Source organism: Mauremys reevesii, linkage group 26 (assembly GCF_016161935.1).
Source record: "Mauremys reevesii isolate NIE-2019 linkage group 26, ASM1616193v1, whole genome shotgun sequence".
In the NCBI taxonomy this organism is placed as follows: Eukaryota; Metazoa; Chordata; order Testudines; family Geoemydidae; genus Mauremys; species Mauremys reevesii.
In genome coordinates, this window is record NC_052648.1 from 10,884,922 (window position 1) to 10,907,808 (window position 22,887).

Below are 22,887 nucleotides of genomic sequence, written 5' to 3' on the forward strand. Positions count from 1 at the left end.
AAATATTCACAGCCACCCACTCCTGGCCCCAAATAAACCAAATTGGAAACTTCTTTTCAAATATACAGCAAAAACCAAACCAAAACCAATGAGCGACTGGTACACTTACCTGGACAAGAAGAAATAGCTCAGGACGGGAAGAAGGGGTGGGAAATCAAGTGCACTTAAGAGTCAGACTCATAAGGAGTTTTTTCAAAAGTCAAAAAAGAGTTTTTAGTTTACAACAGATAAACGTCTGCTGGTCTTAAAACAAAGGAAGATTCAGCATGTTTTAAAATAACCTGCAGACAGTCCCGGATGACATCTAGGGAGGTTTATAGTTAAAATCTATTCCAGTCTTGAGGGCCGGTAGGCAGCCCTTGTCATTATGACACAGGAAAGGCTGCCATTTGGTACAGAGGATTCCCAAAATGATTGTTCGTGAAAGTTACATATGGGATTTTTTGAGCATGATGGCTCTTCTCCAGAGGCGACAGTTTTAAATGGTTAGAACCAAGCACTAGCTTTAGGATGGGGCCCTTAAGTTCTACTGTCAGCAGAGTCAGTGAATGCTGAGTGGCCCAAGTGGAGATCACCTCTCAGAGTCATCTCAACTATGCCATGGAAGAGAAAGGAGGAACAGAGCACCAATAACCAGATGCTGCATCAGAGTCTGCAAGTAAACAGGTTAGTTCAGCTGTTTAAAGGTCTCTTGCTTGAGAATGGTCAGTGAACACTCCAGCCCAAGCAGCCTCCATAACAAACTCAAGCTTGCCGTCGCGATGCCAGTGCTGACACAGACAACCCGCCCCAGCTCTGTGCTCTCTTGCTTGTGCCTCACTGCAATTACAAAGTTGTGTGGTAAAGTGAAAGTGTACCCTTCCTAAAATACATCCACGTGAACAGCAGGGAAGATGGAAGGGCTGAAGGCTACTAGTGCCTGAAATCATAGGAAGTCAATCACCAGGGTAACACCTGCCCCATTCTACAGAGCACAGCCCTCCCCACAGCCTGTGTGGGTCTCCAGCTTCATCTACCATTCTCCTATGGAGCCATCTACAGACAAGCATCTCCACACTGCTTGGCTCTCCAAATGTTCAGCTACTTGTGCCTGGAACCACAGCTAGAGGAGAGGGGAAAAACGCCAGCAATTCCTGCTCACGTTTGAGTAGGGAGATGGCCTTACTTCTGTTACCGGCCCTGGATGTTGACAAATGGAGAAGGATTCAGAGAAGAGCTGGAAGAACTATTTGAGCTCCGGAAAATCTGCCTTCTTAACCTTCTCTTTAATAAGTTAAACAGACTGAGATCCAAGAAGGTTAAGAGGAGACTTGCTCACGGTCTCCTAAATACCTACATGGGGAGACAACTTCCGATAGAGGGCTCTCTAACCCAGAAGACCTAAACAGTCAAAGGTTAGAAGGTGAAATGAGGCAAATTCAGACTGGAAATAAGGTGCACTAGGTTTTTTTTTTTTTTTTAAAGATACGTGAGTAAGAAACTATTGGAACAACTCACTAAGGGATATGGTGGATCCTTTGCCACTTGAAGTCTTTCCATGAAGAGTGGACGTCTTTCTGAAAGGTAGGTTCTAGCTCAACCAGAAGTTATGTGCTTGATGCAGGAATCACCGAATGAAATGTTACAGCCTGTGTTGTGCAGGTCAGACTAGATGGTAAAAATGATCCCTGCTGGCCCTAAAATCCAGATCCCAAGAAGTTCCTTCTCACTATCAACACTAGCACCTTAATGCTGTGCATTTTGAGTGAGAGCAACTGCATCTCCAGTCGCATTCATACATCCATGTTCTTGTGCTTGGGGTCTTCAGAAGGCTGATTCCATCAGCATTTCTGCAGGCAGGTAGGCAAAGATTATTTTCAGAGATTAAAAATGCACAGGGGTCCGATTCTGGTTTTTGTTAGGGTTGTTTTATATAGCTGTAATTCCACTCATTTTGATCGCTTCTGATTTATGCTAGAGCGAGATCATGATCATAGTTAGGTCCTGTTTCCATGCATTTCTCCTTGTTGCTGTTTAGTTCATACATCAATCCTGGCCCAAATCATTGCTATTCTATCGCATGTTCCAAAATCTCTCTCCTCTCCAAACTGTGCAGCCTTATATCCTCTTTGTTATCCAGATAATTAAGAAGTTCAGTTTAGGAGTACTCGGCTTCATCTATAGAATCTGCATTTTCTTCAGGCAGCTACACTAACTTATCAAAAACCAGATGCAAGGCCTTGTACAATAGCACACAAAACCATGGCCCTGCTTAGAACATCCCTTGTGATACGCTTTGGGACTTTGTTGCAATTAAAACTGAATCAATGAAATCTAGACATTTCAAACTGTCAGTGGAAAATTGTGGTTTTGACAAAATGACTTTTTTTTTGGGAACTAGCATCTGCTTTCCACTGAAATTTTCATTTTTTTGTGAAAAAAATCAGTGTCTGAAAAACAAAATGTTTTCAAAAAATGAAATACTTGGATTATGCTGAAAGACACCTTTTGGTGAGGGAAGGTGCTGGGTTCATGGGAGTCCCATGATGGTGGTGCCCCATTGCAGTTGTAGTTCAGATGCCTCATGCTCTTCTCATTCTTCTGTATGGGCTGGACTTCCCTGTCAACTACATCTCCCATGATGCACCAGTACCACCTTCCCTTAATGAAAAGGGGAACCATGGTGCACCATGGAAGATGCAGTCTTTCCAAGGAGCCCAGCCCACAGAGAAAAGTGGGAGTACGAGGCACCTGAACTACAACTCCCAGAAGCCATTGTGGCAGCAACTATTTCAGTTTTCAGCCAGCCTGTTTAGACTGTGATTTTTGCCAAAAAGTCAACATTTTTAGAAGAAACCCCCTCAATTTCTGACCACCTTTAGTCACAATTTAAAAAGTTTTTCCGTCCTCTTGTTAGTAACACAAATTGCTGAGTTGCTGCTAGAGGAACTTTTGGGTTTGATTCATGATGTGCCCCTTTGTATTTCATCAAGTTAAAACTCATCGCTCGTTTCAAAAACGACTCTGCTCACCTGTTTAAACTGATCTACTGCTAGATTAGCTAGGTTAGAGCTAATCTTTCATGGAAAGACTCTAAAACCCCTGAAGCAGGTAATCATCAGAGCGAGAACGCACCACCAATCTCCCCCTTCACTTCCAAATGTCAGTGGATTGCAGTGAAGGGGTCTTTCGCTCATGACCATTTAGCCAATTTATGAATCTGCAGTAGACGCCCAAGATGGTGAGAATAAGTACTGAGTGAGCGCCAAGCGCTCACAATGCCAAGTGAAGCTGCTCAGCACCCTTGAAATCCAGCCCTAAAGCTTTTCACTAGGAAATCCAGACCACACTTGCAAAATTGTATTTGCCCAGGGCCAAGGAATTTAGACAGGTCTGGGAGAGTGAGAAGAATTTGTGCCTGAGCAGATAGGTTTTCATGATCATTTTGCAAGGCTGGTGTAGGCATTTGTCATACTTTCCAAACTCTCTGTAACGGATCAATAGGGAGAACTAGAGGCCAGGAAGGTATAGGTGGGTTCACAAGTTATGGGCAGGTAGTTGGTAGTCCCATCTCCCACCTGCTCTGTGTTGAAACTTTCCTTAAACCTTTAACTGGAACATAGAGTTGTTTCACTGGGGAGCCTTGCTTCAGAGCCTCACCATTTAATGAGCATTTGGCCCAGGGGGGAAATTATTTTGCAGAATTTTCAGATGATACTGTAACACTGTTTCTTTAAAAGCATACATTTCAACCTCATTGAGCACAATCATTTGCAATTTTGTGATAGTTAAAGGCCAGCATGCGAAAATCTCAGTCAAATCTTGATCCAGTTTTATTTCCATCAACCACCAACTCCTACACAGAGAGGTATTTTTGTGTGTCGCTTACTTTGCCACTAAGGAAGCTGGCATTGTTGACCTTAAGGGGGGCAGGGAGAGAGAAAAGGGCCATCTTATTTAGTGAATGAGATGGAGTGCAGCGAAGCATTGGGAACACCTTGTGAAAAGGTATATACGAGAGAGACTGTTTGGGGGAAAGAGCTGGGTCTCTGGAAATGTAAAATAAAGACATCAAAAATACTTAGAATTCCAACAGAGAGTGCAAGCATGTTAATAGCAACTCTGTCACATCAATGCCAGGCTTTTATATGGCCCGGTCTCCAAAATGCTGTACAAGCTACACTAATCAGGCTTCCTTACACCCGAAGCGAGACAGGTGGATTCTTGGCTCCCATGATGGGGCTCTGAAGACCTCTTTCTCAGATCCATAAAATACAGAAACAAAATGTTTTTCTGGTGCACCTGGAGAGCTATAGAATGTTAACAACAGGCTTCACGCAGAGTGAAAAGATATCTGCCAGTCTAACACCATGGTCCCTTCTATAGCAAAGGGACCCCTGTACCACACACAGGCATCCTTGGGGCCCAAGCTTGCATTCCTTATGCACCCAAAACTCCCCCTGCAGCCCAGGGGAGTTTTGGGTGTGCGAGGAAGGCAGGGGTGGGCTGTGCAGGAAGAGTCACTCTAACCAAAACTGCAATCACTGCTGTGGTGCATGGATAAACAGTGAGAGACTTTCAGAGATTGTCAGAGCTGCCTAAAATTGATGGTAATTTGGAATGGAAATTCCAACCTTCCTTACTCTGGAATGAGGTAGAGAGGTGGCCAAACCTTTTAGTTAATATTCTCTACTTTGGAATTTCCTGATGTCACAGAAGCACTTCACCCCTGCATCTCGTGGCAATTTCACCAACCCAGTACTGACGGTCTGGATACAGGTGGAGGAAAACTCTGTACTAAGCTTCTGCGGTTTTTTGTGCTGGTCATTTTCCCAGAGAGTTATCCATTGGGTTGAAATTTCTCACGGTCTGTTCTCTCTACAGCTGAAGGCTTTTTTTGAGAAAAAGAAAGATTCCATATGGCTCCATTCATTGGCGGAGGGGAAAAAATACTGCATTTTCCAACCTCTTTCTTGTGCTTGGAGAAATTCAGTTTTGGTTTAAAGAGCTCAGCCTTGGCAGGTACCTCAAGCTGGTCTCCATGAGAAAGTTGCACTGGTATAGCCAAAAGTGGGAATATAAACTAGTGGAAAAGGCTAAGTGGACATGCTCTGATTTCAGGGTACGTCTACACTAGAAATGCACCAACAGCAAAGCTGCGCTGCTGTAATGTAGACATTTCCTAGAGTGACAGAAGGGATTCTTCTGTCACTGTAGTAAAGCAACCTCTCAGAGGCGGTAACAAGGCTGATGAAAGAATTTGTCCATAGACTTAGCGGTACCTACACCAGAGCTTTGGTCACCTTCACTACATTACACAAGACATGAGATTTTTCAGAGCCCTGAGCAAAGCAGTTAAGCTGACCTAACTTTGTAGTGTAGACCAGGCCTCAATTTAAAGAGACTTAAATCTGCTTAGGAACAGGTTTAACTAATCCATAATGAGTTACATCTAGCAAGGGACATAAAAGTAAGTAAGAAGCAGTTCTTTAAATACATTAGAAGCAAGAGAAAAATGAAGGAAAATGTAGGTCCTCTAACTTAGTGGGGAAGGAAAGCTAATAACTATCATCAACATCAAGACAGCCGAGGTGTTTAATACTTATTTTGCTTCAGTCTTCACTAAAAAGGTTAATGGTGACCAGATACTCAACACAATTAATATTAACAACAAGGGGGAAGAGTGCAAGCCAAAACAGGGAAAGAACAGGTTAAAGAATATTTAGATAAGTTAAATGTATTCAAGTCAGCAGGGCCTGACGAAATTCATCCCAGGGTACTTAAGGAACTAACTGAAGCTATCTCAGAACCATTAGCAATTATCTTGGAGAACTCCTGGAGGACAAGTGATGTCCCAGAGGACTGGAGAAGGGCAAACATAGTACCTGCCTTTAAAAAGGGGAACAAAGAGGACCCGGGGAGTAATAGACCAGGCAGCCTCACTGATACTTGGAAAGATACTAGAACAAATTATTAAACTATCAATTTTTAAGCACCTAGAAGATAATAGCTTTATAAGGAATAGCTAGCATGGATGTGTCAAGAACAAATCATGCCAAGCCAACCTAGTTTCCTTCTTTGGCAGGGTTACTGGACTAATGGATTGTGGGGAAGCAGTAGATGTGATACATCTTGAGTTTAGCAAGGCTTCTGACACAGTCCCACATGACAGTTTCATAAACAAACTATGGATATGTGGTCTAGATGAAATTACCATCAGGTGGGTGTACAACTGGTTGAAAGACCATACTCAAGGAGTATTTAACAATGTTCCCTGCCAAAATGGGTCCCGGGGGGTCAGTTCTGGGTCCAGTACTATTCAATTATTTTCATTAATGACTTTATTAATGCTCATAAAATGCTTATAAAATTTGCAGACATCAAAGTGGGAGGGGTTGTAAGCACTTTGGTGGGCAGGATTAGAATTCAAAATGACCTTGACAATTTGGAGGATTTGGACAATTTGGACAATTTAACAGGATGAAATTCAATAAAGACAAGTACTTTATTTAGTAAGGAAAAAAATTATATGCACAACTATAAATTGGGGAATAACTGGTTACGTACTAGTACTGCTGAAAAGGATCTTAGGGTTAGAGTAGATCACAAATTGAATGAGTCAACAATGTGATGCAGCTGTAAAATGGCTAATATCTTTCTGGGGTGTATTAACAGGAGTTTCATATGTAAGAGATGGGAGGTAGTAGTTACACTCTGCTTGGCACTGGTGAAGCCTCAGCTGGAGTACTTGTCCAATTCTGGGCATCACACTTTAGGAAAGATGGGGACAAATTGGAGAGTCTCCAGAGGACAGAAACAAAAAAGATAAAAAGTTTTTCAAAACTGACCTCTGAGGAAAGTCTAAAATAACTGGGCATATTTAGTCTTGAGAAAAGAAGATGGCATAGGGAACCCTGATAGTCTTCAAATATGTTAAAAGGACTGTTATAAAAGAGGATGGTGATCAACTGTTCTCCATGCCTACTGAATGTGGGAAAAGAAGTAATGGGCTTAATCTGCAGCAGAGTAGATTTAGATTAGATATTAGGAAAAACTTTAACTATAAGACTAGTTAACCTCTGGAATAGGCTTGCAAGGGAGGTTGTGGAATCTCTGTCCCTGGAGGTTTTTAAGAACAGATGAGACAAACACCCGTCAGGGATGGTCTAGGTTGGTCCTAGCACAGAGCAAGAGGCTGGACTTGACTTCCTACGGTCCCTTCCAGCCCTACATTTCTAGGATTATATTTTCTAAAGTAAGCCACTTACACAAATAAGAGCATTTACACAGCCTTTTGCACTAGTTTGCCCACATGGGTTTCAAAATCAGTTCTCTTGTATAAGCAAGCCCAGTCCTCAATAGAGAATGCAGCTTTCTGGAGAGTAAACCTATTAACATATAAGTGATCAAAAACAGCTCAGTGTGTTGTTTTCTTTCCAAGTTTTCCTGCATATACACAGCAAACCTCACACAAAGGCACATAACCGAGCTTGCTGCAATGGTCACATCACATATTATTGCAGTGAGTTATCCCATATGCACACAAGAACATTGAAATAAACACAGTCCTGCTTTCCCCGTCTCTCTTGCAGAGGTGGCACAGAGCTCCACAACATGCTGCCAAGTCTCCTGTGACTCAAGACTTAACATTTATAGGAGTGGAGAGCTGGATGCGTTTGAGGAAACAAGGCGCTCAGTGAAATAGAGCTTTTAACACAAAGAGTCTTTCCAAGAACTGTGTTCAAATGATTTCAAATGATCTGTTCCTTGGGCAACAGGAAAGGTTTAAATTTGGCAAGCCCTTCTCACTCCCTGCCAAGCATATAGCTGTGACATGCACAACCAGTACATATGGCTTCAGCCTGAGTTTGTAGCGACCCCCTCCCCAGACACTGCCCCAGTACATGGCAGCACAGTCCATTGACTCCATTCCACCTATCCCCACTGCCCCCACACACACTCCAGTATGCAGTGGCACAATCTATCCTACTTACAACAGATATAGGAGACACCAGCCCAAATCACACTAGCTGTCCATTTAGTATCCCATCACCAACAACGGCCAGCACAGCTGCTTCAGAGGAAGATGCAAGAAACCCTGCAGTGATGAGGTATCCTGTGCCCAAGGATGCTTCCTCCATAAAATCCAACAATTTAGAGGCTAGCTTAATCCTGTAATGCTTTATGTTTGTTTGGCGACCACTGTGCATGCTACAATCACTCAGATCTCTAATAGCACCCACAATGGTTGGATCAGAAAAAGGCCAGACGAATGCCCATACAAACATACCAGTCATTACACTATTCACAGAGTAAGTCCAGGGGGACTGCTTATGGCCCTCTAGTCTGGCCTCCCGTGTAACCAGATTATCCCCACTGGGTGAACCGAGACCCCAAGGTCACCCAAGGAGTCTGGCAGTGCAAGGAATCAAACCTTTCTCAGACAGGATGGCCACTGGGATTCCCAGGGACACAAACCTGAACAGCTGCTCAAATGGGAGTGGGGGATTCACAGCCAGACAGAACCTCCTCCCACCCCCCCAGCACACAGCAATATTAGGGTTAAGTACAGCCCATGCCTATTACAGTTTGCAACCTACTGACATTTCCCCCTGATGTTTACAATGCAGCGGGTGCCAACCTGGCCCTGTTTAGTCTATTTCCTCCTTTGTGTGCTAGTATCAACGGCAGCACCAGCAGAACAGGAAGCTCTTGTTAAACAGTTTGTTACTTAACTACTGATGCAGAGCCACCAGGGGAACACGGGTGCAAAACAATGCTTCTGAAACACAAATGGTTTGGGGATTAAGACACAGGGCTGGGACTCAGGAGACCTGAATTCAAGTCCCAACTTTGTCGCAGACTCCCTACGAAACCTTGGTCAAAACACTTCATCTCTGGGACTCTAACCCCCAATATGTAAAACTGGGATAATTTTCCCTCACTTTTTCCTATCTGGTTGATTTAGACTGTAAACTCTCTGGGGCAGGGACGATCATCTCTTGCTGTTTTTGTACTGACTGTATCAAGAAGAATGGGGCTGAGATCTCAGCAGCCCAGCAAAAAATGTGTTCTCAGGAGAGAGACACAATTCAGTTACAAGGCTGACTGAGGAAACTCACTTATCAGACAAATTACACCCAATCTGTCCATTACCCTCATTTGTGCTAACAAGTGAGTTTCCTCAATCAGGGTTGTAAACTTAATGTCAAACTGCTGCCAATCTCTTTCTATGGATTCTCACAACTTGCCAGATTACCCACCCCACACAGCAGCCCTCATCTTGGAGCCTGCTCTCTCCCCACATTCCCACTATACACCACCTTAAGTTGTAAAATAGTTACTTCTTTATAGAAGAGTCAGGGCTGGCGACTTCAGATCATGCATTCTAAAGCTAAGGGGCTCAGCCTCCTTTCATTTTTAAAATGGAGAGTTTTAGAAATGTGATTTCTCTTTCACTGTTTAGGTGGTTTCCTTAGCTCTCCAAGCTGAGATGTGCAGAAAAGCCAGTTTCACTTTTGTTTGCACTGCATTTGGCTTCTCTGTCACCTTAAATCATGCAGCCCTAACTCACCAGGGGTGAGTTTGTCGAGAACTCAGATCTCAATGGTTCAGGAGCCACATTAGCGATCAACATTATCCAAAAGAGCCACAGTAGCATGAATTCATTTTTTCATTTACTACAGTAGTATATATTCATATTTCAACAGTATGACAGGGGAAATATTTAGTTTGATATAGATAGATAATTCTCACAGCAACATGACTAACCAATATTATTTTATCAACTACAATTGGATAAGATAAAAGTATCCTGATTGGTTAATAATTAAATATCACCACATGCTGCAAAGGAGACGCATTAAATAGCCACTTGCAGCTCACGAACCTCAGTCTGAGTATCACCAGGCTAGAAGTTATTTTCATCTGAATTTATACAAATTCCATGCAAACATTTCTTTTGGAATTGGTGGCGGTGTTTAAAAAAAATAGCCAACCCACCAAAAAACTAAAGCTAATTTTCACAAACAAAAAAATAAAGAAATAAAAAAAATCAAAAAAAAAATCAAGATTTTGGTTCGGATATGAGTTGAAGTCTCCCCATCATTATCTAATCCCCCTCTTTTGGCCATCTGTCCAGGACCGAGAGCGTGTTCACAGTTGAACAGGACAGAAAAAGCCCCTACCTGTGAGCACTTTCGACTCCCACCAAGTTCAGGTTCAACTGGAGTGGAGAGCTCTCAGCAGCTCAGAATGCACTGGATTGTTACATCAGACAGTCACAATGCCCAGATTATATTTCTGGCACTGCCATTAACTTGTTGTGTGCCCCATACCTAAATCACTCCCCTTCAATGTGACTCAGTTTCCTGACCTGTAAAACTGGGAAAATAACGCTTTGTAAAGTGCTTTGAGATGATACATACTGCAAAATGGTTATACTATTGCTGAGCCCTGTTAGCACTAGAATTTAAGAATACTGCCAGAGCAAGCAGCAAGATACAGTAACTCCTCACTTAATGTTGTAGTTATGTTCCTGAAAAATGCAGCTTTAAGTGAAACAATGTTAAACAAATTCAGTTTTCCTATAAGATTTAATGTAAATGCGGGGGGTTAGGTTCCAAGCAAATTTTTGGGGGGCAGACAAATGGCATTATATACTGTACAGCACTGTGATGTACTGTGGTTGGGAAGTGCCCCTGGCTTACCCCACACAGGCACAGCCCGCTGCAGGCAAGGACGCTAGGAAGCACCTTCGCAGCAGCGGCAGCTTCCCCGGAGACTTTGCCAGGGGATGCTCCAGGCCCGCCTCTTCCCACCCCCACTCCACTCCAGGCCCACCTCTTCCCACCCCCACTCCACCTCCTCTCCGGAGCAGCCGCATCCCCACTTCAACCGAGGAGTGGAGACACAGCGCTTCCCTGATCCTCCCCCTCCCTCCCAGAAAGTCCTAAGCGGCGCCAAACAGCTGTTTGGCAGTGGGGGAAGCGATGGGAGGGAGGGGGAGGAGGTAGAGAAGAGGAACTTGTGCAATGCTCCCTTGTAAAGTCGCTGCTCTTCCACAGAATCTTACAAGCAGTGGGCAGAGCAGGCAGCCAAACGACGTCATAAGGGAGCATTGCACAACTTTAAATGAGCATGTTGCCTAATTGAGCAGTGATGTAATTTTGAAACAACGTTAAGCGGGAGGACGTTAAGTGAGGACTTATGGTAGCTAGCAAACCCACATCGTCAGCCACACTGTTAATAGGAAAATATTACTTTTGACCAATATTAAGCCCTTTTCCAAGAAACTGTCAAGCCTTACACTAGAAGTTAAAGAACCACCAATATTTGCTGCATGTAGATTCATAGAGAGTTTAAGGCCACATGGGACCATTAGATCTAGTCTGACCTTTTGTATATCACAGGCCCTTAAATGACACCGTATTACCTCTGTATTGAGCCCAATAACTTGTGTTGACTACAGCACATCTTCCAGAAAGGCAGCTAGCCACCATGTCCTTTGGCAGAGTGCTCCAATGGTTAATCACCCTCACTGTTAAAAATGTGTCTAATTTCTAATTTGAATTTGTCTGGCTTCAGTAACAGTAGTAGCCGCCCTGTAGTACCTGATATTTACTCCCAGCGATGGTACTTAGACACTATAGCAAGTCCTCTCTCAATCTTCTTTTTGATAACTTGAACAGATTGAGCTTGTTAAGTTTCTCACTTTAAGGTGTTTTCTCCAGCCCTCACATCATTTTTGTGCTCTTTGCTGTCACTTCTCCAATTCTCCAACATCTTATTTAAGATGTGAACACCAGAACCTCTACATTATTTTCTGTCTCTGACGGTAAGAAAAGGAGAATTTAAAATACCTGAATGGAGGGTTCATGTGGGTGGAGATATTTAAAAGGGACTTTAAACTCAATGTTTAGATTTTGAAAAAAAAAAAAAGATACCCCAAACCTTTTACATAACCAAAAGACCAACAGAAGTGTCCACAGAAGTTTAGGGGGGTTAAAGACACATCTTCCATTAAAATTAATAGACAATGTCCCTAAATCCCTCTAGACTGCTTTGAAAAAATCTCTTCTTAAATTCCAATGGAAAGAGGTGTTTTTAAAACATTTTGTTGTAGCACTTAGGACCCTGCGTCATGGACCAAGACCCCATTGTGTCAGATGCTGTACAAACAGAACAAAAAGACAGTCCTTGTCCCAAACCACTTATGCGATGTTTGTGACTCAAGTGCTGCAGCAATGACAACTTGAACAAGAAACTGAACAAAAACCACAAGGGAAAGCAACTAACTTGCATTTCTCCTTGCTTGGACATTGAACAGCAACAAGTAAACAGCTACAATAGTGAAAAGCAACACATACTTTAATATTTTCACTTTTAATAGTGGAGCCCAGATGCTGCAGTGATCGTAGCAGGAGAGAGTGCCTCACGGGTTAATGGTAACAAAGGAAAGAAATATATTCGTTTACACTATTATGATTTTACATTGTTCTTTTCAAAATGAGCAGGACAGAGTGCTAAAAAGAATAATCCTGGTTTGGCAGAAGGGCACAGACTTGACGGATTAATATGGTCAGTGTTAGCCACCTCTAACTTCTATGGCTCTGTGCTGAGAAGGCCAATTTCCTGCCTAGTGGTGGGCGGGTATTTACCTATGTGTAGAATATATACAGTCGGCTTTACTGAAAGTCAGCATTTTGGCAGCAGTTCAGCAGTAATTATTTTGCCCCCAAAAATATCTAACAAGGAAACAGATCCATCGTTAAGCGCTAGAACTGGGACAGTTCTGATTCATGTTTGCTCTTTGCTGGCTTGAGCAGAAATGGAAATCAATGTGCTTGAGACACAGCCATAACCCAGTACTGCAAGACGGCATGGAGTCTTATTTTTAAACACAAAAGAGCTTGCGTAGTTAATGGAACTTAAAGGGCAACACCTTAATGCTCTCTTGTTAAAAGCAACCACACAGAAAAGTTCATGAAGTAATTCTCTGTGCTGCTAATGCTAGTGATCTGCCAGCCTTCCCCACCAAGGGTAGGATTTGACTCCCCTCCCTTGATCCCTTCTCAAGTCGGTCACACCTGGGTGGAAAATATTAACTGTGCAATACCAGAGGGACCGGAAATGCTACGATGGAAATTTCAGCAGCAGCACAAGGACTGAGCAGCAGGAGCTAAAAATATTTGTTAAAAAAAATAATAATAATAATACATGTGCTAAAATAAGACCAGTTCTGAAAACCAGACTAGAAAGATCAAAGGCAATACTAGTCTGAGACAAATACCTGAGCCATCTGATAAGAGATTGTATTGATCTATTTCAGTTCAAAGGCCACTGGCAGGTAGCTTAAACTCCAAATCAGACTGATACAGATTTACAAAACTGAACCAAATAGAAAATGCAGTTAAGTTCTGTTTTAAAAAGTTTAATGAAAACAGCTTTTTGGTTAGCTTTAAGGGCTCTCCTGCAGCATCATGAAGCCAAGCATGGGTTCACTGCAATAGTGTATTAACCAGTGAATGCCTCAGTTTCTCCCATTTGTAAAATATGGATCACACTCAGGGTACGTCCATACTACCCGCCCAGGTCGGCGGGTAGCGATCGACTTCTCGGAGTTCGATATATCGCGTCTCATCTAGACGCGATATACCGAACTCCGAACGCGCTCCCGTCGACTCCGGAACTCCACCACCGCGAACGACAGTGGCGGAGTCGACGGGGGAGCCGCGGACTTCGATCCCGCGGCGTGAGGAGGGGTAAGTAGTTCGAACTTGCGTACCTTAGTTCGAACCCCCCCCGTGTAGACCAGGCCTCAGTTACAGAAGTACTAGGTAGTAGCACCGGTGCCTCAAATAGACAGGAAGAACCACTCAGTGGCCAGGATGCTGTGCTGAGCAAGTTACCATGGCCTGGGTTCACATAAGGAAATTAGATTGGTATAACTATGTTGCTCAGCAGTGTGCAAAATCCACATCCCTAAGCGATGCAGTTAAACCAACCTAACACCCCTGGTGTAGACAGTGTAGGTCAACCAGAGATGACTTCTGTCGACCCAGTGACTGCCATTCAAGGAGGTGGATTACCTATGCCAATGGGAGAACCCCTCCTGTTGCCATAGGTAGACAAACCTCAAGTCTCTCTGGACATCAGCTCCTCATATGTAGAATGGGGATAACCATTCCCTACATCAAAGACTGCAAGGTGCTCTGTTACTACAGCAATGGGGCCTGGTAAATACCCAAGAGAGAGAACCACTGAAAGTGACTAGAAACAAAGGTGAAACTGACTACTCTCCTCTCACTGCTAATTGAAATGTACCATTGCAATGATTCAGCAAAGCACTCAAATCTATCCCTGCTAATCAGGCCTCTTGAGCATGTGCTTAAGTGCTTTGCTGAATCAGGACTTAACCAGCATAGAGAGAGTGTGAAAAATAAATTAGAATGTTACAGTGGTTTCTGTTTTAATAATCTAAACAACAAGACTAACAACAGGAGGTAAGGAAGTTTACTTGTCTCTTTGATGGCTACCAGTCAGATACAGTTCATACGAAGTAGACAATTAAAGTGATTATTGGTTCTTTACCTAACTCAACCCATGTATTCCATCTGCAGTTAAGCCTGCATTTAGCACCTCAAGAGCTGTATTCACCAAGGCATTTCATACATGCTATCTGAATTGCTTACGCAAGTGGTCTTACTGTCAATCCCCTTGAGTGCTGTGGATTGCATGGCTATGCTTGTGGATTTTGACTGAAACCAGACCAAAGCACAGCTACTTCCAAGAACTGGGTTCAGGGGTACCACACACTAATGAGATATACTCACAATTCAATGCTACTGTTACTGAGGGGGAGGGGGAGGACAGCCATTAAGGAGTCCAACATATTCTAAACATCTAGAAGAGCCAGCCAGCAAGAGCCCATTTACCAGTCATGTTCTTTTCAGCTTCTCCTTCCCTGGAGAGACTCATGTAAAAGCAGAACTGCCTCTTTCCTGGTCAGCCTCCTCCTACCCAACTCATGAAGTGATTTCATCCTCACTCAGCGAGTGATCTCACAGCGGGCTTGGCTTCCCTGTTATTCCTTGAGTACTGCCCCCAAGCTTGAGTCCTGTCTACACAAAAACACCTTCACTCAAGCATGGTGGTGCTTTTAACTCAAGTTAACTGGCCCAAGGGGTCTAGACTGAAACTCAAGTGAACGCAGCTCAGCTGCTAACATGAGCACTCTAACATGGATACAGGCTAGCATCACATGAATACCCCAATGCTTCCCACCAGCTTATTTTTTCTTGCCATCTTCTTATTCCCTGATTCCAGACCAAATCTCATCTACCAATTCATATAGGATGGTTCAGTGTCTGAAACCCATCTTAGCCCTTCTCCAGCTCCAGTACAGAACTCAGTCTGACTGGAATGGCAACCAGGACATCTTCCCAGCATGGTGCCAGCTGGCCAGAGATGACACCAAGGTCCTGGTGGACCCCTGGTGCTAGACCAGCAAAGACCACAATTTTGGCACCAAGACCCAGAATTCTAAGTGGGCAGAGCAAGGAATCCACCAGGTGGGATCTTAAGGCTGGAGAAGGAGTCCATAAGAGCCACCTAGTGCAAGTCAAGGACCATAACTCCAGTCCAGTAACTTCTTGTGACTGTGCCTGTTCTACAATAAAACAAGGCAGGTGACCAAACACAGTGTCCAATTTTATCCTGGATGGGTTAAGGACTCTGAGCAGGGTGGTCACTGAACTGTGCATTGACGACTCCGAATCGGAGTATGAGGATCAGATGCTCACAGCTTCAGGGCCCAGCTCTCTGAACTGTGGCCAGACTCATGGGACTTTCGCAGGGCGGGCATGGAAGCAGAGGAACAGACTGGGATGGAGGAACTGGCATCACAAACTGGTAAGATGCACACTATCTTGTGTTCTTATCATGGGAGCTACTACACCAAAAAGACATTACAACTGTTATGGGGGATGTTACGTGACTGGGATGGGGGAGATTATGTAATGCCAGTTTCAGGTTCATTACCTTCATTTTCCCTGCCACCCCTTTTCATTCCCCCCAACCTTGCCTGGACATGTGTGATCCAAGATGGCATCCAAGCAGGGAGAAAAACAATCCAAACATGCTACTGGTGATTTATTGCAGCACACACACTGTTGCACAGATGCAAAGGAAGGGATAATGAATATAAGCCAAGCAATGCCTGCAAATCAGGAACAGGGGATGGGGAAGAATGCTTGTTCTGGGCATATATACCAATGTTCTCCTCCCCCCGCATACTGGTATTAGCATTAGGGGTTTTGTAAGGCAGCTAAAACTTTAAAGAATAACAGCAGCCTAGGTATTAAGTCCACTGCAGCCATGTTAAGTCCATAGCACTTGAAGTCTCTTGGTGCAACAGATCCTGCATTTGGCTGTCATGGAGGGAATGGAGATGCATTACTACAGCACCCCAATGGTGGTTCTAACCTGCTACATTCTAGATCAGCATCCTGTTTATGTTGCCATGGATTTTAGTCCACTCCTGGGGAATGACACCAGAGAACTTTTCATTCACCAGGAACTCCAGAAGACCAGTTAGGTTTCTGAGCAATGCAGGCTCCACACATACACACCCCCAGCTCACTAGTCCCCTCCAGTCACTAATCTGCCCATCAGTTACAAGTCGACAAAACTGCTCCATAGCATCAATAGATGGTTTTCTACCAGAGGCCTGAGACACCTGTTCTCCTTCCCACTCTAAGATTTCAAGCAAGTTCACATCCCCTTGTACCACTTCAGCCTGAAATTGTGATCAGACCTTCATGAGCAACATGCTGCTTCCCTGGGCTGGCCCTGCACACACCCATACCCTCAAAGGCCAAATTAAAAAAAAAAATGTAAAGCACTTGCTGTTTTCTTGATGGGAGAAGGACCCTGGTACTCAGTAGGCCGTGAGCAGAGAAGTCTAGGCAGGATGACCCCCCGACACCTCTTCCAGGAGGCCATTTAGAGCATGCCAGAGGCTGCTGAACTGTGCAGCAAAAGGAAGAAAACTCAGGACGACCTGCTGCAGGAAATGCGGAAGGATTTCGCCAGCATGTCAAGCCAGCTGCACAAACTAGCTGACAAACCAGGCAGCAGCAGAGAAGATGCTAGAGAGGGAGGAAAAAATGGTGTCAGTACACCCAGCATGACCAGGGATGAAGGAGCAGGACCACCAACTGCAGAGTGACATGTTGGAGCAACTGCTTGGCATCATGGCCAGTAGGACCCAGAATGCACCTACACTCACTCCTACCCCAGCCGGGAACCTGCCTGCTCCAGTCACCACGTTCTGAAGCCAATGGAGAACGCCAGGCAGGGGCAGCGCCAGTCACAGCAGCAGTGCATGCATGGACATACACGTGGTCAACAGTAGCTGACACAATGCACCCAATGCTTGCATGGGGGCAGGAGAACAGGTATCCACGGCTGATACACACCTGATGGACTCAAAGTGCACTGATGATGCGCTCACACTGATTCGCTTCTCCTTCCAAAGCAAGATATACACGCCTTGTGTTCCTCACTCCTCCCCGCCCCCAACCCCAGCCAGCCCACTCCCCTGGGAGCACTTTCAGGTTGCCTGTACAGGGCCTATACACCAGTACTATTATCAGTCCATTCCCTTCTCTCACGGGCTGTGCAGTGTGCTTCAGATCAGCCACTGCATTATAAATGCTGCAGTCCACACTGCTTTACGGGCAGCATGTTTCAAGCATCATCCTGCACCTGCTCAGTGTTCAGTTCAACCTGCTTCTGCCAGGTGCTCTCGCACAAGGGTAGGGCTTCATAAGCCAGGAAACAGAGGATAGACTGGGTCTCCCAAAGTAGTGGGCACACACACCAGATTGATAGCCACATTACTGGGCAGGACCAAAGCCCCACAACTTTGCCGATGCTTCCCACATAGGTGTCCATGAACCTCCTCTATGGTTACGTCTACACTACAAGCTAGGTCTCAGGCGGGTGTGTACTTGGCATGCCACCGCCGCCCAGGATCCTGCAGATACACTGCTATTTCTACATGCGTGAGCTCAATGGATTCAGTGTGAGTATGCATACATGAGTGGGGGAATCACCCCACCAGCAGTTCACAGTGCAGCCTATGGTCCTCCAAGGCCTGTGTACTGAGGGAGTAAACCCCTTTCCCATTTGGGTAATCATGTGATTGGGGGAGGGGAGTACAACACTGGGCACACACGGGCCATTAATGGCCCTACCAGTGTGAGAAGCCCCATTTGCTCAATTTCAGAGAGAACTGCCACCTTCACTACCCACGGGTGAACCAAAGCAATAACTGCATGGCAAAGCTTTGCCACAGCTGAGCCAATGATTAACTTGCCAATGCTGAACTGATTGTTACAGATCTGTAACAATCCGGGGTAACCAGCTTCCAGATGGCAATAGCAACCCGCTTCAGCCCGTCTCATGTGTCTCCTGGCACTGAAGGAAGTGACCTTCGTCATGTGGAGGTTCTGGGTCCACTGCTAGTCATCCCTGGGGGGCATGGCCACTCTGTTTGTGGGCCTGACTCACAAATGCCAGCCAGCACAGGGGGATTCATCAGTCATTAAACTATCAATTGTCCCCACTCCTCTGTCTCAGCATGGCCCCCCCTTTGCAAAGCCCTCTCCACTGCATTGCATGCCCTTGGTCAGCCTCCTTTTTCACAAACGACAGCTGTATGGGTTGCATTAATGCCAGCATATGGCACAGGCCACTGCTCAGAGTAGGAGCCGTCCCTTGCCACTGGTTGGAATGAAGGCTGGGGGCAGAAATCTGGAACACGTCAAGTCTGGCAGACTATGAACTCTTCCACAACGTGCCCAGAAGACTGACAGGACCTCCCACAGTTCACTGCAAAAGAATTCAGAGCAGCTCAGCTTACCACAGTGCAAAGAACCAGGGGACATGCCCCCAGAAGCCCTGGCATCACACATGGGTGAGTGCAGCACCAGTGAGCACACAGCAATTTGCCTGTTGCTTGCAGAGAGGCTGCTGTCACTCTAGAGGACTCTGCAGCCAAGACATAGCCAGAAGGGGGACATCAATCAAGGGAACCTCCATGCCCTTCAGGCACAGCAAACTGCAGCTGCCATGTGCGGGCTGGATTAATGAATGCTCCTGGAGGAGGCTTTTCACAACCCATTTCCTAAGAGAAGCCAGGGAAGGTTCAGCAACAGTGAATCGTCCACGTATCACAATTCGACATTAGTTCACAGTCCTGGAACCTTCCCATTCCAACTGTAAGAGACCTCCTGCCCCCCAGAGTGAATTCCATTGGACAGCAATGAGACTCCATGTAGGAAAAGCCGATCACTCCCACCCTGTGGGGCAGGTGGGATCCCAGAGCCCCCAGCCTGTACCCTCCACCTTATTGTGTGTGTGATGTTCTTGGAAGAAACACAGACTCCCAAACAGCCCCAAGAATCACAGAAGGCTAAAACACAGACCGTTGATTCTTATTCTAAATACACTGCCTCTGTCCCTCTGATATAAAAAGGGTTTGAAACTTGTTGGGAAGGGGCTGGTTCCATGGCCAAGCACCTTAGGTGGGTGGATGTTTTATAGCACCCTGCCTGCCCGAGATTCCAACAGTCTTGTCCCCTGTGACCTGAAGCAGAGAGCACAGAGGGAAGGGAGCTGTTCAGAAAGGTAGCCAGGAAGTAAGCCATTATATCCACATCCACACTGGCAGTCAGCCAAGTGGCACTAGGTAGGCAGAATCCCTGCACCCCAACAGTACCGATGCTGCCCCTGCATGCACTTGCTGCAGGGAACAGACGAGCGAGCAGACAAGTGCCGCAGTGGCACTGCGATGTTGCCTAAGATGGGGAGAAGCTGTCTTTCCCTTCCTTGGAAAGGCACTCAGACGGAGGGATGACTAGCTCTTAACCAGCCTTACCACATAGTTGCTGCCTGGCTGCATTCTTGCAACGGCATGAATCAACTCTGACCATGAGACACCCAAGTCTTCTCACTGCAGCCAGACACTGACCTAGAGCTGCTGCTCTCCCAATGAAGGGACTCCTGAGAGAGAGGATGGTCTCATGACTTAGGCCCTGTTCTGAGACTCAGGAGAGCTGGGTTCCACTGCTGGCTCTGCCACTGGCCCCCTGGATGTGGCTTCCCCAAGGTCAATCTCTCAGACGGGGATAACACACCCTTCCTCCCACCCATCATCTCACCTATTTATACTTTCAGATCAGTGGGCCAAGGACTGTCTTGCTACAGGACCCCCCACCTTAAAAGGACCACCTCTAGATGCTACCATAACACAGTCAACAGATGATCCAACCACTTCCAGATTTCCACCCATGGCTACCACGGTGTAAAAAGTGCTGGTTCGCCTGTTTTACCTTATGTGAACTCCCAGGAGGGCCAGAAGAACGTTCCATGGGGAATCCGCACTGTGCCTATTAACCCACCATCTCGATCATATGCTCAGGAGACTGAGTCAATAACTATCTCCTCCCTTCCCTCTTCTGGAGGCTACTGCAGAGATGGGCTATTATGCCACCTCACCTGTCTAACATTACTAGTGGGTTTCAGGGCATCTCCACCAGAGGGCTGACACTGCTGAGGAATGACTTTCCCAAGGCACCCAGGTTTGCATGAGCCCTTCAGACAACACAGCCCTGACCCATTGCAGTTCTCTCCTGGTCCGGGGAAAAGTACATTTCCTCCCATCTGTATTGCAATTTTACAGCAGGCAAAGATGCCTGGGCACGGAGGAGAGAGTTGTTTTTACACATTTCCAGACAGCACACAGATAGCATTCATTCAGAGACTTTCCCCCTTCCCAAGTCAAGTCACATCACGCAGACACCACAACCTAAAAGCCATTGACTTTCTGTCAAGGGAACATGGAGAAAGGCAGTTGGTCATTTCTATCCCCCTTGCTCCTTTGCTCTCCACCGCTGCAGTGCTCTAGCCGGTTAGATGCCAGCTCACTGCTCTGCCCTGCCCTGTGGGAGAACCCAGAACAGCAAATGGACCAGAGCAGAGGAAAAGGTTTTGCAGCCTAACATGAAATCAATAGAGCCGTCTAGGAGGAGAAAGCACATGCAGGGCAACCTGAAAAAATGGACAAGCATCTCCCAGGAATGAAAACCTGTGGTCTGGCTGCTTCGAGATTTCTGGGGCAGGTACAGCCATCTTCTCCACTACCAGGGGCAACCTGCGTGCCAGAAAGGGGATGGGTAATAGCTTCTACAAGAAACGTCCAAGAGAGCCCGGCACACCCACACTGGTACAAAAACCATGCCCATTACCACCTCTTCTAGGCAATGACTGTCTTGTTATGTTTGCACAGACCCAAGCACAGTGGGGCCCTGGCCCCCAGGTACGCCACAGTACAAAGAGCAAATCATAATGTAAAAAAAAAAATTACGAGGCTCAAATAGCAGAAGCCACTGAGTCCTTTGGTTCCGCCTCCCACCCAGAAGAATAATTCTGCTTTCATCGTTTCCCCTGACTGCTCAGAATGTATCCCAGCAGTGCTGGCTAACAAGGCCCAGCACAGAGAGTCCCAGGTTGTAATCTCAGCTTTGACGCTGACTCACTGACTTCAGACAAGGCTTGTCCTCCCTCTACGCCTCAATTTCCTTCCACCAGTAAGATGAGGTGAGATTTATTCACTACCCAGAGAGGTGGGGGTTACTTGGTTGTGTAGTGCTTTGAGACCCTCAGATGGAAGGCGTGGAGTATTTATGCTGTATTGCAGTAGGCCTGAGACTGAGGCTCCATTGTGCTAGGTGCTGTACACACAGCAACAGAACCCCATCCCAAAGGGATTACAATCTAAACAGATTGGTATAATCCCCCTTTAGAGATTGGCAGGAGACGACCCAAAGAGACCATGGCTCCAACGCAGCCAAGAACCTTCAAGTTATGCATATGCTTTAGCACCGGCCTTGATCAGGGTTTAAGAGATGTGCCCATGGTCACGCAGGGAAGATGCAGCAGAGCCAGACCTACCGAGTCCCAGTCCTAGCATCTCTTTCTATAAAGAGGATGGATGCAACTTGAGACGTCTTTGGCGGCGTGGCAGCCACTTGACGTTTCCACCAGGTGACCAGGTCTGGTTTTACATTGTCAACTGCAGAAGGTTGGGGCAGCTTCACTTTGCTGAGACAAAAGCTTCATTCTGAAAGTATGCGTGATCTCCTCCCTTCCTTCTTAGCAATGAGCTACTTGGAGACCTGCCTATTTCCCCTTCAACCGCCTTGAGATCTACAAGCAAGGGAAAACTTGGGGCTGGGAGTGTGGAGACAAGGAATCTCTCCCCTTTAGGTTTCAGAGTAGCAGCCGGGTTAGTCTGTATCCGCAAAAAGAACAGGAGTACTAGGTATGCCAAATTCCTCATTCTGGAAGCTCTGGAATTACTTCCTTCCTGGAAATGGTTTGTATGGGAACAGGTTTCACTCCTGTCCCCAGCTCACACATTCCCGCTCCTTCTCCTAATCAAAAAGGTATCTCCACCACCATCACCCTCCTCAGAGCAGCCAAATCTCAGGTCACAAACAAGGAGCTACAAGGATAAATAAGCAGAGAGCCACCAAACAATTGCCCTATGGAATAAAGGAAAAGGTGAAGAGGGGCACTCTGTGGCATCGTAGGACAGTCTTCAGAGTTTACGTGTAACTGTCAGTGCATCTTCAGAGAGGCAGTGAATGGCATGTATCTGCTCCCCTCCCCATTACCAGAGTACCCCAGTGCCTCACAACAACCACGTGGTAGGGCCATGCTCTCATCTTTATCTTACAGCTAGGGAACCAAGGCACGGAGGCTAAGAGAGAGTTGCCTACAGTCACACAGGAAGTCTACATCGGGCATGGACTTGAACCCAGACTAATGCTCTAATCA

At 45.8% G+C, this 22,887-nt stretch overlaps 1 protein-coding gene across 5 annotated transcripts in view; it reads right to left on the reverse strand.

Moving 5' to 3' along the window:
• Positions 1–22,887, reverse strand: part of CSNK1G2 (casein kinase 1 gamma 2) — an 85,471-nt gene that overhangs the window by 47,688 nt on the left and 14,896 nt on the right. The window contains exon 1 of one of the 5 annotated variants that reach the window (XM_039516014.1): positions 10,167–10,203. The exons of the other annotated variants lie outside the window; for them this stretch is intronic. The gene's annotated coding sequence lies outside the window, so the exon portion shown is untranslated. Of the gene's footprint in view, positions 1–10,166; positions 10,204–22,887 lie in introns of those variants that run through there. 5 annotated transcript variants of the gene reach the window in all.